Genomic DNA, 14,352 nt, shown 5'->3' on the forward strand with positions numbered 1-14,352 from the left:
TTTCTAATCTGATTGAAAAAGATCTAAAGTAAATACATATAGAATTGTTAATAAGCTGTAAGCTCAATATTCATACACATTATTAAAGAGAAAACTCTAAAAAACAAAATATAGAATCTAGTCAACTACCCAAACACCCACAGAGACAGAGACTCGTTCATATTTTCTGATTTAAAATCAAAAGACTTAAGAACTACAAGCTTGAATTATGAGATGGAGCCTAAATAGTGAGATATTTCCCAGCAGAGTTTGCAAGCCCTTTAGGGGTGAGAATAAGGCATCTGTGTCTAGCCTCACCGGGTTCCTTACTGGGGCAGGAACGAAGCCCTTCATGAAGTGTGATAATGTTTACCCACCCTCTAGATCAGGGGTGGGTAAACTATAACTCACAGGCCAAATCCACTTGTTTTTGTCAACAAAGTTTTATTGAAACTTAGCTGTGGTTATTCATTTACATAAAGTCTGTGGCTGCTTTCCTGTTACAATGGCAGAGTTGAGTAGTTGTGACAGAACTGTATGGCCTACAGAGCTTAAAACATTTACTATCTGGCCCTTTACAGAAGAAGTTTGCCAACTCCTGTTTTAGAAAGGTTCCTATGCTCTCAAAAATCACCACAGGGAGATCCCTTCTTATGGCCAATTGTCCCCAGTGCATTTGCTCCTAAAACCTGATCTGGCTTCCTCTGGGGCCTATTTTGAAATGTTTCTCCCTCAGCTGTGTGCTACACAGTCAGTTCACTGCCTTACTAGCCATTCCCAACTTCTTCCAGCTTTATAACTAGTTCATTCTCAGTGCTGTTCTCAAATTCTAACTTTGGATCTGGGCCATGATTTTCCTAATTAAATGTTAAGTAATTTGGTATAGATCAGAAATTTTTCACAAATATACACTACTTAAGTGAAAATGTCCATCTGAAGCCCTGCCTTTAAGAAATCTGGATTAGGATATCATATTTAAGTCAAGTTTCTCTCATACCAGAACAAAAAACAGCATCTCTGTGCCTCTTATTCTTAAATCACTACCCTTTCTCTGTCTCCTTCATGCACTCCTTCACTCACTGTGGTTTGGTTTCTGCCTTCTCTACCCCCATTAAAAATGTTCTGATCAATGTCACAGATGACTCTACATTAGTCAAAGCTAACTTCTCAGAAGACCTTCTCAATGGGCATATAAGCAACAGGGCACTTTCTCCTCCTTCCAAGGCTCATCAGCTTGGTTTCTGGCACATCATTCCCTGCTGCTGTTCCTCCTTCCTTGCTGGCCACTCCTCAGCATCCTTTCCTGGATCCTCTTCTTCTGCATACCCACTAAGTTTTGGTATTCCTCAGGCTCTATCCTCAGAGGTCTTCTTTTGTTTCTCTATAAAATGTCCATTTATTCAAGTGCAATTGACATCACCCAAATCTCTACCTCTAGCCAAGCTCTGACTTCTGAACTCTAAATCCTAATATCTAAATGTCTTCTAGCTTTATATACCTGTATATCCCCAGGCATCTCAAACTCAACATGTCTAAACAAGTTTATCATCCTACTCTAACTTCTGTCCTTGTTCCCCTTCCTAAATTCTATCTTGGCAAAGGGTGCCACCATTCCCTCAATTACCTGAGCCTAACGTAGAAGTCATCGTAGCTTCTGCCTATATCCATCACCAAGTTCTAGCTTATTAAACAGTCTTAAATTCATCTCCTCCTTGTATTTCACACGGGCACTGTGACTTCATCCCTCACTGGGACTCTCAATACATAATTTTCTTTTCAGTCTCCCACCAATTTTGCCCCTTTCCTTTAAGTCTTTCACACCCTACCACCACAATGATATTTAATATACAATGTGACTATGTCACCTTCCTCAAAATCATTCAGTGACTCCCCAGTGACTACATAACAACTGAACTCTCTTACACAGTTAGACCTTTCACAATATGACACCACCACCACCACCCCTGTGTCTCCATCTGCCAGCCTGGCCTCATCTCTTGCCACTTTATATCCCTAGCTTGCATTTTAAGCTCAAAAATAAAATAGTATCTGTAGTTTTCCAAATCTACCATATTTTCAGAAGTCTCCAATGCAGTACATAATACTGCCTAAATTCACAAGACAGTGATGTATATGCCCCAAATCATTACTAGTTTCTATAAGACAAAAGTCTACTAAAATTTTAATAAAAAATGAGAATTTGAACAATAGCAGTAGCAAGCAGCAATATCACAATACTACTATTAAACTCTTTATGGTTTATAAATATTACCAAGTAAATGTTAGTACGTTTCCTTAAAATATAACTTCCTTGCCTTTCACTTACAAAAACTGTACCACTACACCATTAACTTAATTACAAAATCAACAAATTTACTTGTTATCATACCCTGTACTTAAAAGCAATAATTACATGACTAAGGGTGATCTTATAGACAGACCAACCAGAATATTTTCAGGTTCCTTCTGAATTTTACTTTCAAGAGTGGGGATATATTTGTAGTAAGCAATACTGAAGCTTTTGCCATGACCAGTGTCATACGCTTTTCAGATGGCTAGCCAGGAATGCAATACATAATGCATCTAATTAGTCCAGTGTGAGAGTCATTAGCACAGTTTACCAGATATGTCCTGTTACATCCCTACTTGCAGACAGTTGGTAGGATTGCACTTCTTGGTCCTCTTGTGGTTGGGTGGTGTCACGTGACTCATTCTTGCCAATGAGCTATGAGCAGAAGTGACTCCATCACTTCTGGACAGGGGCATTTTAAATGTGGCCCTCCCTGGCTCTGTTTCCTTCTGACACAGAGAAAGGGAGCACTTCTGATGGTCTATGTTCCATCCATCCTGGGGTCTGGAGTAAAGATAATGCAAAGCAAAGCCCCTAGATGGTCTTGATGGGCAGTGAGCATGAGTAAGAAATAAACCACATAATTCCAGAGTATAACCTTGCCTATCATACAATTGTTCAGCAAGGCAGATGACTCAAAGAAACACGTACTAAAACACCAACATTTCACGTGAATATTTTGTCTTCTGTCAGTAAATGTGGTACATTCAAGAGCTAGAAAAAGTAAACCTGAGTTATCATGTGTTGTGGCTAAACCATGTTCTTGGTCCTCATTTCTAAGACTAATAGTAGTAATACCTGACATCTCTCGAGCACTTAGAATGTGCCATCACTGCCATAAGTATTTTATCTACATTAACTCATTCGTTACAATAAATGTGGTTTTCACCAAAACATCTCCATGGGGTTAAGGAGAGATAAATTAGTTTTCTAGAAAATAACCCTGAAATATTAACTGGGAGTTTCCCAGCATAAATAAGCTACTCTATCCTTAAACTATACTTTCCTTATTTCAGACATTTCAACTTGAATTACAGAGATCTGAGGGCATGTTTAAAGCAGGCAAGAACCTGAAGTATTTGATCCAGAGCTGGCAGTAATGAAGAAAAAAAGATGACTGTTAAAAATAGTCTGTGTATATAGCAATCATGGGAAAATCTGATCATGTTAGTGGATATACCTCACCTACCATACTACTCTTGATGGAGGCTCCAAAGATCTTGCCCTCCCATCACTGAGTACCTTCCAAGTCACTTTTAGGCCTGCCATGCAGGCCAAGAAACCAAACAGTTCTAAGAAATTCTAATTCCACTGGAATTGAGAGCAATCCAAAATGATAGTGGTTATATAAGAGAATGGATTAAATATAATCTAGTATGATGGGTGCATATTTAAAGAAGAACTTGGAACACAAAACTTTAAAACAATCACTTGAAGGAAAAGTTAGTTGTCAAAGGAAACAATTTACTGTACTAGACCAATTTCATGTGACCATAAGGAGGTTTGAAACAACTCTTGAAAATCAGGGATTAAATGTGCACTTTGATTTCTACGTTTGTTTACTTTAGAACAAGAGTAGTCACTCCTATCAACCCTTCCTTTATTCTTTCAAACTCAAGTTATTTCTTTCTTTCAGTGCCAATGTCTTCCGAAATAACTATACATCTATTATTCCCTTGATGAACCCTACCTCCTTAAATCATATATAGACTTTGCTCTGCTGTAAGTTAAGTGAAATAATCCTGTCTTGAGAGAAATTTAGATTTGCTAACAAAGTACTTGACTGATTTATTCCCACTCTATCCTCTCAGTACCCTGCAGGTGCTGCACAAATACATGTGGGAGAAATAACTGAGTCCCTAGTATTATTAGGTTTCCAACAGGTATCAATGTATCAGGTAGATTCCTGCCTGTCTTACTATATATATATATATATATTTTTGTTTTTTTTGAGACGGAGTCTTGCTCTGTCGCCCAGGCTGGAGTGCAGTGGCCGGATCTCAGCTCACTGCAAGCTCCGCCTCCCGGGTTCACGCCATTCTCCTGCCTCAGCCTCTGGAGTAGCTGGGACTACAGGCGCCCACCACCTCGCCCGGCTAGTTTTTTTGTATTTTTTAGTAGAGACGGGGTTTCACCGTGTTAGCCAGGATGGTCTCGATCTCCTGACCTCGTGATCCACCCGTCTCGGCCTCCCATATATTTTTAACAAAGTTCCAATGAGTAAAAGATTCATTTGAAATCCACCTCTTTTGCTAGTTAGGTTCCGTATCACGTTGTTTTGCCGATTGAGTGTAATTTTGATACGCTCTGTCAGCCTCTTTCACTCTTATTTTCTCTGAGCCAATCACTATGGCTGCATCAACTAAGACACCATAGCTGAATTCTGTGCTCCCAGGACTCCTTTGGTACAACCAAAAAAAGACTCAGAATTCTGGTTCTCAAGGCTGGTCCCCTCTGCTTTGGTTCTTGCTCCCAATATGACTCTAGTCAATTCTCCTAGCTTGAGGATCAAATCCTATCCTTGACTCCTAGCCCAGTGGCTGCTTCTACCACTCTGCTTATAAGAAAACAGTCCCACATTTCTGAACTTAGCACCCTGTCCCAAAGCCCCAGTAGGACCCACTTCCTCCTATATGACAACTGCCTACCTGCCTTTTGAATACCTGTGCATCCAAGTACTATGAATTTGGGATCTGCAGGAATGGCATCTGGGTCTGTAACCCCTTTGACTCTTTGCCTTGAACAGCAAGCTGCAACTCTGATTTGACTTTTATTGTTGGGTCAGCTCCACTGTCTAGGGAAGGTATCCGTTAAGGTTCTCCCTCATTCTCAACACTTGTCTCCATAATGTCCTATCATACCTCTCCAGTCCTAAGATACAACCACTAGAATTCTAATTAATATTTTCTGAATTGTTTATTTTCTGAGACTAACACTAAGCTTTTGGTTATGTCAACTGATAAAGTCATCTTCTTGATGGCAATTTAAGATATTACCTATTACCTAATGCTAAAGCATATATTGTTATTTTCTAAATGTGTGTTAATTTTTACGACGCCTGACAATATCTGTCTACAGATCAAATAACTCTCTCCTTGATATCTCTGGAATAACAAATAACAATGTGATCATGAAGCCAGGAGATGTAAATCTGAATTCCACTCTGTTACTCCTTAGTTATATGTTCCCTAAATAAGCTGTTTAAACTAAGCCCCAGTTTTCTCATTCATAAAATTGGGATAGAAGTAACAACATACAAAAGAATAGTACAGAGGCACTAAATATAGCACCTGGTTGGTACACAGTAAGCACCAATAAGTTAGCAGTTGTTATTGGCACCCACAGGGTTTAAACATGCATATTTGTTATTTACTGTATTGGGGTATTAAGAGAAGGAAAATAATAGAATAAACTCATTACAGTTAACCAAAAGATGAAAGACAAGTATGGGCTATGGTTATGGGAGGTGAACTTGATGAAAAAAAAGGAAAGAGAATGGAAGAAGCAGGGCGAAGATCAAATAAATGGCAAACAAGAGTTTACCAAGCAGGCAGCAATGCTCCAAGAGTCTCTGTAAAAGGGTGCCATGGTCCCCCTTTCAGTCTCCCTTGAGGGCAGTATCCTCAGAGGAGTTAGGAGCCCCCTGCTTCTTCCAGTGTCTGGGAGAGTTAGTAGAGAGGCTGCCGTACTCAGCCAATAGTATAGCAGGAAGAGAAAGCTTTGATCCATACATGTCTCCCTGAAACCTGAAATTTTCATAATCCCCTCTTGCCAAATCATTCTCACCTTGAAATAAAACAAATCCTCTCTCTTTCTCTATTCCCATCCTTTAAAACTTAACTCTAATGTAACTTCTATGAAATCTTCCCCAATTCTTTCAAATAGAGTTTGTTTCTCCCATAACAATGTGGTATTTCTGTTTCCATCCTGCAAACCGTACCATAATTGTTTCCATTCTCTTCCCAACCAGCCTATGAACTCCTTAAGGGCAAAGCCTGTGATCTATTCTACTTTGTATCTCTAGGATCTAGCACAGGGCAGGATGAATGGCAGATGAGAAGCCACTGGGTACCTTGAACTGCTCCAGGCAGAATTGTCAGGATCAATGCTTCCTAACCATTTGGGGACATGATCTCCACTTTGAAAATCTGGGGAAAAGGACATTAAGCTGAAAGTCAAGAGATCTGGATTCTGTCCCTGGTTCTGCCAAAAACTCTCAGTCCTCAAACCAGTCACTTACTCTCACAGTACCTTAATATCCCAATTGACAAAGGAAGAAATTATCATTTGCCCCTCAACTATCTTTCATCAGATTTCTGTAATAAAAAGTATAAAGAAACAGTAAAAATGTCGAAGAATCTGAACTTCAAAGAGTTATATAAGAGTAAATTATTTTTCATTATTGCCTCACAGCTTGATGCTCATACAGCTATCTATTTTGCCAAAAATCATGCTGTGAAATAAATTGACTATTTACTACTACAACGAAAAGAACTGTTGTTTTTTCTAAAACCCCAAAAGCCCTGTAGTTTACATACCCAAGAGGAGTGAGCATAACAAGCAGAAAGAAGCAAAGATGAATAATCCAATTAATCCACATTGGCTCACGCTAGTGACTACAGATTCCTTTGATAACAATATGCTTTTGTACTAACAAACCTATAAGACAATTGGCCAGTATGTTTGGAGATGTTTATATTCTAGACGTCAGGGATTCTTGATGACACTCTGAATATTCTCTTCTCCCTACTTTGACCCTGTCACCAACAACTATCACAGGTGGGCTAAGGCCAGCAGAACTCCCCCACTTCAGAATGAGAAGCTGTGAAATATTCTAACTAATGAGGCCTGAGAGACATACCTAATGGGGCTGACTTTAATACAAAAAGCAATTGTCAGGCAGCCCCTGTGAAGACTCTCAGGAGCTCCACAAAAACAAAATAATAAGGAATCCAGGGCTACCCTCTACATTTCAAATTTTCTGAAAGCTTCAGAGGCAGCCAGCAGCCCCTCTGTAGGAGCTAGTTAAACAGATAAGAGTTTGTAGAAATAGGTAACACTAAGCTAATTTTATGACCTAGAAATTTATAAAATTAGGCCTCTAGGGAAAAACACAACTTTGTTGTATTGGGTTTTAAAAGAGGTACAGATTTTTGTCCAAGAAAAAAAGGCACCAAGGCAGAAACAAGAAAGCTCAAGTCCCAAACCTTTCCTTCCAGACCTCAACAACAGCAAACGCTTTAACCCTCAACCTACCCCCAAGCTTTCGTCAACAACCTACCCCATCTTCTTAGACTTCCTGCCTGAAGCAAGAGCACTTCTAACAGCACAGGAAAGGCTGTGCTGACTGTCTTACCAATAAAGGGGGTGAGAACCAAGGAAAACAATGCAACAGACTTACTTATTCATATGTTTCCTTATTTTGGCCATCTGTTGCCTGCGTCCAAAGGCAGAAAGGATGCCAGGTAACTTGGCCTTGCACTTTTAAGCAACCTCATCCACTTTTGTAGAGCTCTACTAGTGCTCTACTGTAAGCTTTCCATGCCTAATGTTCAACCAGTCAGCACCTATACCTGCTCTGGTCTGGTCTAGACCCACCCAGCTTGCTAACCATTCTTCTGCTTCTCCCTATTCTACCATTCTCATGTCTTAGGTCAAAAGATGCCACCATCTTTCTGTTCTTTCTTTGGCTCTTCTTCATTACCATGCTGCCTCTTTACTCCCTCAAATGACCTCTAGGAATGTTTCCTTTGGTTTGACCTGGCCCTAATACACTTCTGTTGTCTTCTTGGACCTGGTCATCACTAGGCTAGATTCAAGAAAACACGAAGTGACCTAAATCAACCTATATACCTAGAACTTCTGAAGCCAGCCCTTAGCTATGCTTTCAAGGAATCCAGGGAGGACACCATATCAACAATTGGCAGCAACTGGGGATGAAGCTGGGAGGTGGATGTGAACTAGGAAAGTTCACCATAATTCAAAAAGAAAAAAGAGGATTCCCAGACAAGATGGCCAAATAGGAACAGTTTCTGTCTGCAGCCCCCAGTGAAACCAATGCAGAAGGTGGGTAATTTCTGCATTTCCAAATGAGGCACCCGGTTCTTCTCACTGGGACTGGTTAGTCAGTGGGTGCAGCCCATAGAGGGCAAGCCAAAGCAGGGCAAGGTGTTACCTCACCCAGGAAGCACAAGGAGTCAGGGAACTCCCTCCGCTAGCCAAGGGAAGCCATGAGGGACTGTGCTGTGAGGAACAGTGCACTCCAGTCCAGATATTATGCTTTTCCCACGGTCTTTGCAACCCTCAGACCAGGAGATTCCCTTGGGTGCCTATACCACAAGGGCCCTGGGTTTCAAGCACAAAACTGGGCAGTTGTTTAGGCAGACAGCAAGCTAGCTGCAGTTTTTTTTTTTTTTTTTTTTCATACCCCAGTGACACCTGGAACACTAGTAAGAGAGAACCGTTCACTCCCCTGGAAAGGGGGCTGAAGCCAGGGAGCTCCGCAGACTCCACCCTCATGGAGCCCAACAAGCTAAAATCCACTGGCTTGAAATTCTCACTGCCAGCACAGCAGGCTGATGTCGACCTGGGACACTTAAGCTCGGTGGGGGAGGGGCATCCACCATTACTGAGGCTTGAGTAGGCAGTTTTCCCCTTGCAGTGTAAACAAAGCCACCAGTAAGTTCGAGCTGGGCAGAGCCCACTGCAGTACTGCAAAGCCCCTGTAGCCAGACTACCTCTCTAGAGTCCTCCTCTCTAGGCAGGGCATCTCTGAAAGAAAGGCAGCAGCCCCAGTCAGGGGCTTATAGATAAAACTCCCACCTCCCTGGGACAGAACACCTGGGGGAAGGGTCAGCTGTGGGTGCAGCTTCAGCAGACTTAAACGTTCCTGCTTGCCAGCTCTGAAGAGAGCAGCAGATCTCCCAGCACAGCACTCAAGCTCTGATAAGGGACAGACAGCCTACTCAAGTGGGTCCCTGACCCCTGTGCCTCCTGATGGAGAGACACCTCCCAGCAGGGGTCAACAGACACCTCATACAGGAGAGCTCCGGCTGGCATCTGGTGGGTGCCTCTCTGGGATGAAGCTTCCAGAGGAAGGAGGAGACAGCAAACTTTGTTGTTCTGCAGCCTCCACTGGTGATACCCAAGCAAACAGGGTCTGGAGTGGACCTCCAGCAAACTCCAGTAGACCTGCAGAAGAGGAGCCTGACTGTTAGAAGGAGAACTAACAAACAGAAAGCAATAGGATCAACATCAACAAAAAGGACCACCATGCAAAAACTCCATCCGAAGGTCACCAACAGGAAAAACCAAAGGTAAATAAATCCACAAAGATGAGGAAAAACCAGCACAAAAAGGCTGAAAATTCCAAAAACCAGAATGCCTCTTCTCTCCAAAGGATCACAACTCCTTGCCAGCAAAAGAACAAAACTGGACGGAGAATGTTTGACGAACTGATAGAAGTAGGCTTCAGAAAGTAGGTAATAACAAACTCCTCCGAGCTAAATGAGCATGTACTAACTCAATGCAAGAAAGCTAAGAACCTTGATAAAAGGTTAGAGGAATTACTCACTAGAATAACCAGTTTAGAGAAGAACATAAATGACTTGCTGGAGCTAAAAAACACAGCACGAGAACTTCGTGAAGCATATACAAGTATCAAGATATGAATTGATGAAGTAGAAGAAAGGGTATCAAAGACTGAAGATCAACTTAATAAAATAAAGCATGACGACAAGATTAGAGAAAAAAGAATGAAAAGGAAATAACAAAGCCTCCAAGAAATATGGAACTATATGAAAAGACCAAACCTACGTTTGATTGGTGTACCTTAAAGTGACAGGGAGAATGGAACCAAGTTGGAAAACACACTTCAGGATACCATCCAGAAGAACTTCCTCAACCTAGCAAGACAGGCCAACATTCAAATTTGGGAAATACAGAGAACACCACAAAGATACTTCTCGAGAAGGGCAACCCGAAGACACATAATTGTCACAAATGAAGGAAAAGTTGAAATGAAGGAAAAATATTAAGGGCAGCCAGAGAGAAAGGTCCGGTTACCCACAAAGGGAAGCCCGTCAGACGAACAGTGGATCTCTCTGCAGAAACCCTACAAGCCAGAGGAGAATGGGGGCCAATATTCAACACTCTTAAAGAAAAGAATTTTCTTTTTTTTTTTTTTTGAGACGGAGTCTCGCTCTGTCACCCAGGCTGGAGTGCTGTGGCCGGATCTCAGCTCATTGCAAGCTCCGCTTCCCGGGTTTATGCCACTCTCCTGTCTCAGCCTCCCCGGTAGCTGGGACCACAGGTGCCGCCACGTCGCCCAGCTAGTTTTTTGTAGTTTTTAGTAGAGTCGGGGTTTCACCATGTTAGCCAGGATGGTCTCGATCTCCTGACCTCGTGATCCGCCCGTCTCGGCCTCCCAAAGTGCTGGGATTACAGGCTTGAGCCACCATGCCCGGCCAAGAAAAGAATTTTCAACCCAGAATTCATATCCAGCCAAACTAAGCTTCATAAGTGAAGAAGAAATAGAATCCTTTACAGACAAGCAAATCCTGAGGGATTTTGTCACCACTAGGCTTGCCTTACAAGAGCTCCTGAAAGAAGCACTAAATATACAAAGGAAAAACTGGTACCAGCCACTGCAAAAAAACCAAACCAAAACGTAAAGATCATTGACACTATGAAGAAACTGCATCAACTAATGGGAAAAATAAACAGCTAGCATCATAATGACAGGATCAAATTCACACAAAACAATATTAAACTTTAAATGTAAACAGGCTAAATCCCCCAATTAAAAGGCATAGACTGGTAAATTGGATAAAGAGTCAAGACCCATTGGTGTGCTGTATTCAGGAGACCCATCTCACATGCAGAGACATACATAGGCTCAAAAAAAAGGGATGGAGGAATATTTACCAAGCAAATGGAAAGCAAAAAAAAAGCAGGGCTTGCAATCCTAGTCGCTGATAAAACAGACTTTAAACCAACAAAGATCAAAAAGACAAAGAAGGGCATTACATAATGATAAAGGGATTAATGCAACAAGAAGAGCTAACTATCCTAAATATATATGCACCCAATACAGGAGCACCCAGATTCATAAAGCAAGTTCTTAGAGACCTACAAAGAGACTTAGACTCCCACACAATAATAGTGGGAGACTTTAACACCCCACTGTCAATAATAGACAGATCAATGAGACAAAAAATTAACAAGGATATTCAGGACTTGAACTCAGCTCCAGATCAAGAGGACCTAACAGACATTTACAGAACTCTTCACCCCAAATCAAAAGAATATACATTCTTCTCAGTACCACATCACACTTATTCTAAAACTGACCACATAATTGGAAGTAAAACACTCCTCAGCAAACGCAAAACACCAGAAATCTTAACAAGCAGTCTCTCAGACCACAGTGCAATCAAATTAGAATTCAGGATTAAGAAACTCACTCAAGGCCGGGCGTTGTGGCTCATGCCTGTAATCCCAGCACTTTGGGAGTCCAAGGTAGGCGGATCATGAGGTCAGGATATGGAGACCATCGTGGCTAACACGGTGAAACCCCATCTCTACTAAAAATACAAAAAATTAGCCGGGCGTGGAGGCAGGCGCCTGTAGTCCCAGCTACTCAGGAGGCTGAGGCAGGAGAATGGCGTGAACCCGGGAGGCGGAGCTTGCAGTGAGCTGAGATCGCACCACTGCACTCCAGCTTGGGCAACAGAGAGAGACTCCGTCTCAAAAAAAAAAAAGAAACTCACTCAAAACCACACAACTACATGGAAACTGAACAACCTGCTCCTGAATGACTACTGGGCAAATAATGAAATAAAGGCAAAAATAAATAAGTTCTTTGAAACCAATGAGAACAAAGACACAATGTACCAGAATCTCTGGCATACAACTAAAGCAGTCTTCAGAAGGAAATTTATAGCACTAAATGCCCACAGGAGAAAGCGCGAAAGATTTAAAATGGACACCCTAACATCACAATTAAACGAACTAGAGAAGCAAGCGCAAACTAATTCAAAAGTTAGCAGAAGACAAGAAATAACTAAGATCAGAGCAGAACTGAAGGAGACAGAGACATGAAAAACAAGCAATGGGAAAAGGATTCCCTATTTAATAAGTGGTGCTGGGAAAACTGGCTAGCCATATGTAGAAAACTAAAACTGGACCCCTTCCTTACACCTTATACAAAAATTAACTCAAGATGAATTAAAGGTTTATATGTAAGATCTAAACCCATAAAAATCCTAGAAGAAAACCTAGGCAATACCATTCAGGACATAGGTATGGGCAAAGACTTTATGACTAAAACATGAAAAGCAATTGCAACAAAAGCCAAAATTGACAAATGGGATTTAATTAAACTAAAGAGCTTCTGCACAGCAAAAGGAACTATCATCAAAGTGAACAGGCAACCTACAGAATGGGAGAAAATTTTTGCAATCTACTCATCTGACAAAGGGCTAATATCCAGACTCTACAAGGAATTTAAATTTACAAGAAAAAAAAAAACATCAAAAAGTGGGCGAAGGATATGAACAGATACTTTTCAAAAGAAGACATTTATGTGGCCAACAGACATATAAAAAAAGCTCATCACCACTGGTCATTAGAGAAATGCAACCATCTCATGCCAGTTAGAATGGCAACCACTAAAAAGTCAGGAAACGACTGATACTGGAGAGGATACGGAGAAATAGAAATGCTTTTACACTGTTGGTGGGAGTATAAATTAGTTCAACCATTGTGGAAGACAGTGTGGTGATTCCTCAAGGATCTAGAACTAGAAATACCATTTGACCCAGCAATCCCACTACTGGGTATATACCTAAAGGATTATAAATCATTGCACTATAAAGACACATGCACACATATGCTTATTGCAGCACTATTCATAATAGCAAAGACTTGGAACCAACCCAAATGCCTATCAATGTTAGGCTGGATAAAGAAAATGTGGCACATATACACATGGAATACTATGCAGCCATAAAAAAGAACGAGTTCATGTCCTTTGCAGGGACATGGATGAAGCTGGAAACCATCATTCTCATCAAACTAACACAGGAACAGAAAACCAAACACCACATGTTCTCACTCATAAGTGGGAGTCGAACAATGAGAACATATGAGCACAGGGAGGGGAACATCTCACACAGGGGGGCCTGTCGGGGGATAGGGGCAAGGGGAGGGATAGCATTAGGAGAAATACCTAATGTAGATGATGGGTTAATGGGTGCATCAAACCATCATGGCACATGTATACCTACGTAACAAACCTGCTCATTCTGCATGTGTATCTCAGAACTTGAGTATAATTTTAAAAAAAGAAAGAAAAAAAAACCTGCACTTCACAGCATTAATTAAAATTACACTTAAATTTGTATAAGTGTGATCAGTATCTGTCTTTTCCTACCTGCAGTCCCCATTAAACTATAAGCTCCATGAGGGCAAGAACTATGTCAGTCCTAATCATGACTGAATTCCCTACACCCTGTGAATACCTGGCATATAGCTATAATTCAATTACTTTAGCTGTATCAGATTAAAAATAATGTATTCCTCAACAAAGCTCTGAGATAAAATGGTGCTCCTCACATCACATCTTTTTTTTTTTTTTTTTTTTTTTTTTTTTTTGGAGACAGAGTCTAGCTCCATCACCCAGGCTAGAGTGCAGTGGCGCACATCACATCTTTTCTGGAAAAGCTAATAAGAACATTTCTTGAGTTCCTGCCATTCTAAGATTTTTAGGCACTATTCTAAAATTTTTACATTTATTCTCATTTAATTCTTATGACAAACCTATGAAGTAGGTACCATGATTATTCCCATTTTACAGATGAGACCTTTGAAGCACAAAGGTTGTACAATTCACTCAAAGTTATAGAGATGAATGGCAGAGATGAGATTCAAATCTAAGTAGCCTAGCCTAAAAGCCCATACTTTTAATCACTACTCTATAACACATCTTACTGAAGAACACCAAATTCTTGAGTACCAATGAA

The 14,352-nt window shown here is 41.0% G+C and overlaps 1 protein-coding gene across 4 annotated transcripts in view; it reads right to left on the bottom strand.

Annotated features, from left to right (window-relative positions):
- The window catches only part of DIS3L2 (DIS3 like 3'-5' exoribonuclease 2), a 373,789-nt gene that overhangs the window by 278,134 nt on the left and 81,303 nt on the right, over nucleotides 1-14,352 (bottom strand). The window lies entirely within an intron of this gene.

The sequence above is a fragment of the Trachypithecus francoisi genome, unplaced genomic scaffold, assembly GCF_009764315.1.
Source record: "Trachypithecus francoisi isolate TF-2019V2 unplaced genomic scaffold, Tfra_2.0 Lachesis_group13, whole genome shotgun sequence".
NCBI lineage: Eukaryota > Metazoa > Chordata > Mammalia > Primates > Cercopithecidae > Trachypithecus > Trachypithecus francoisi.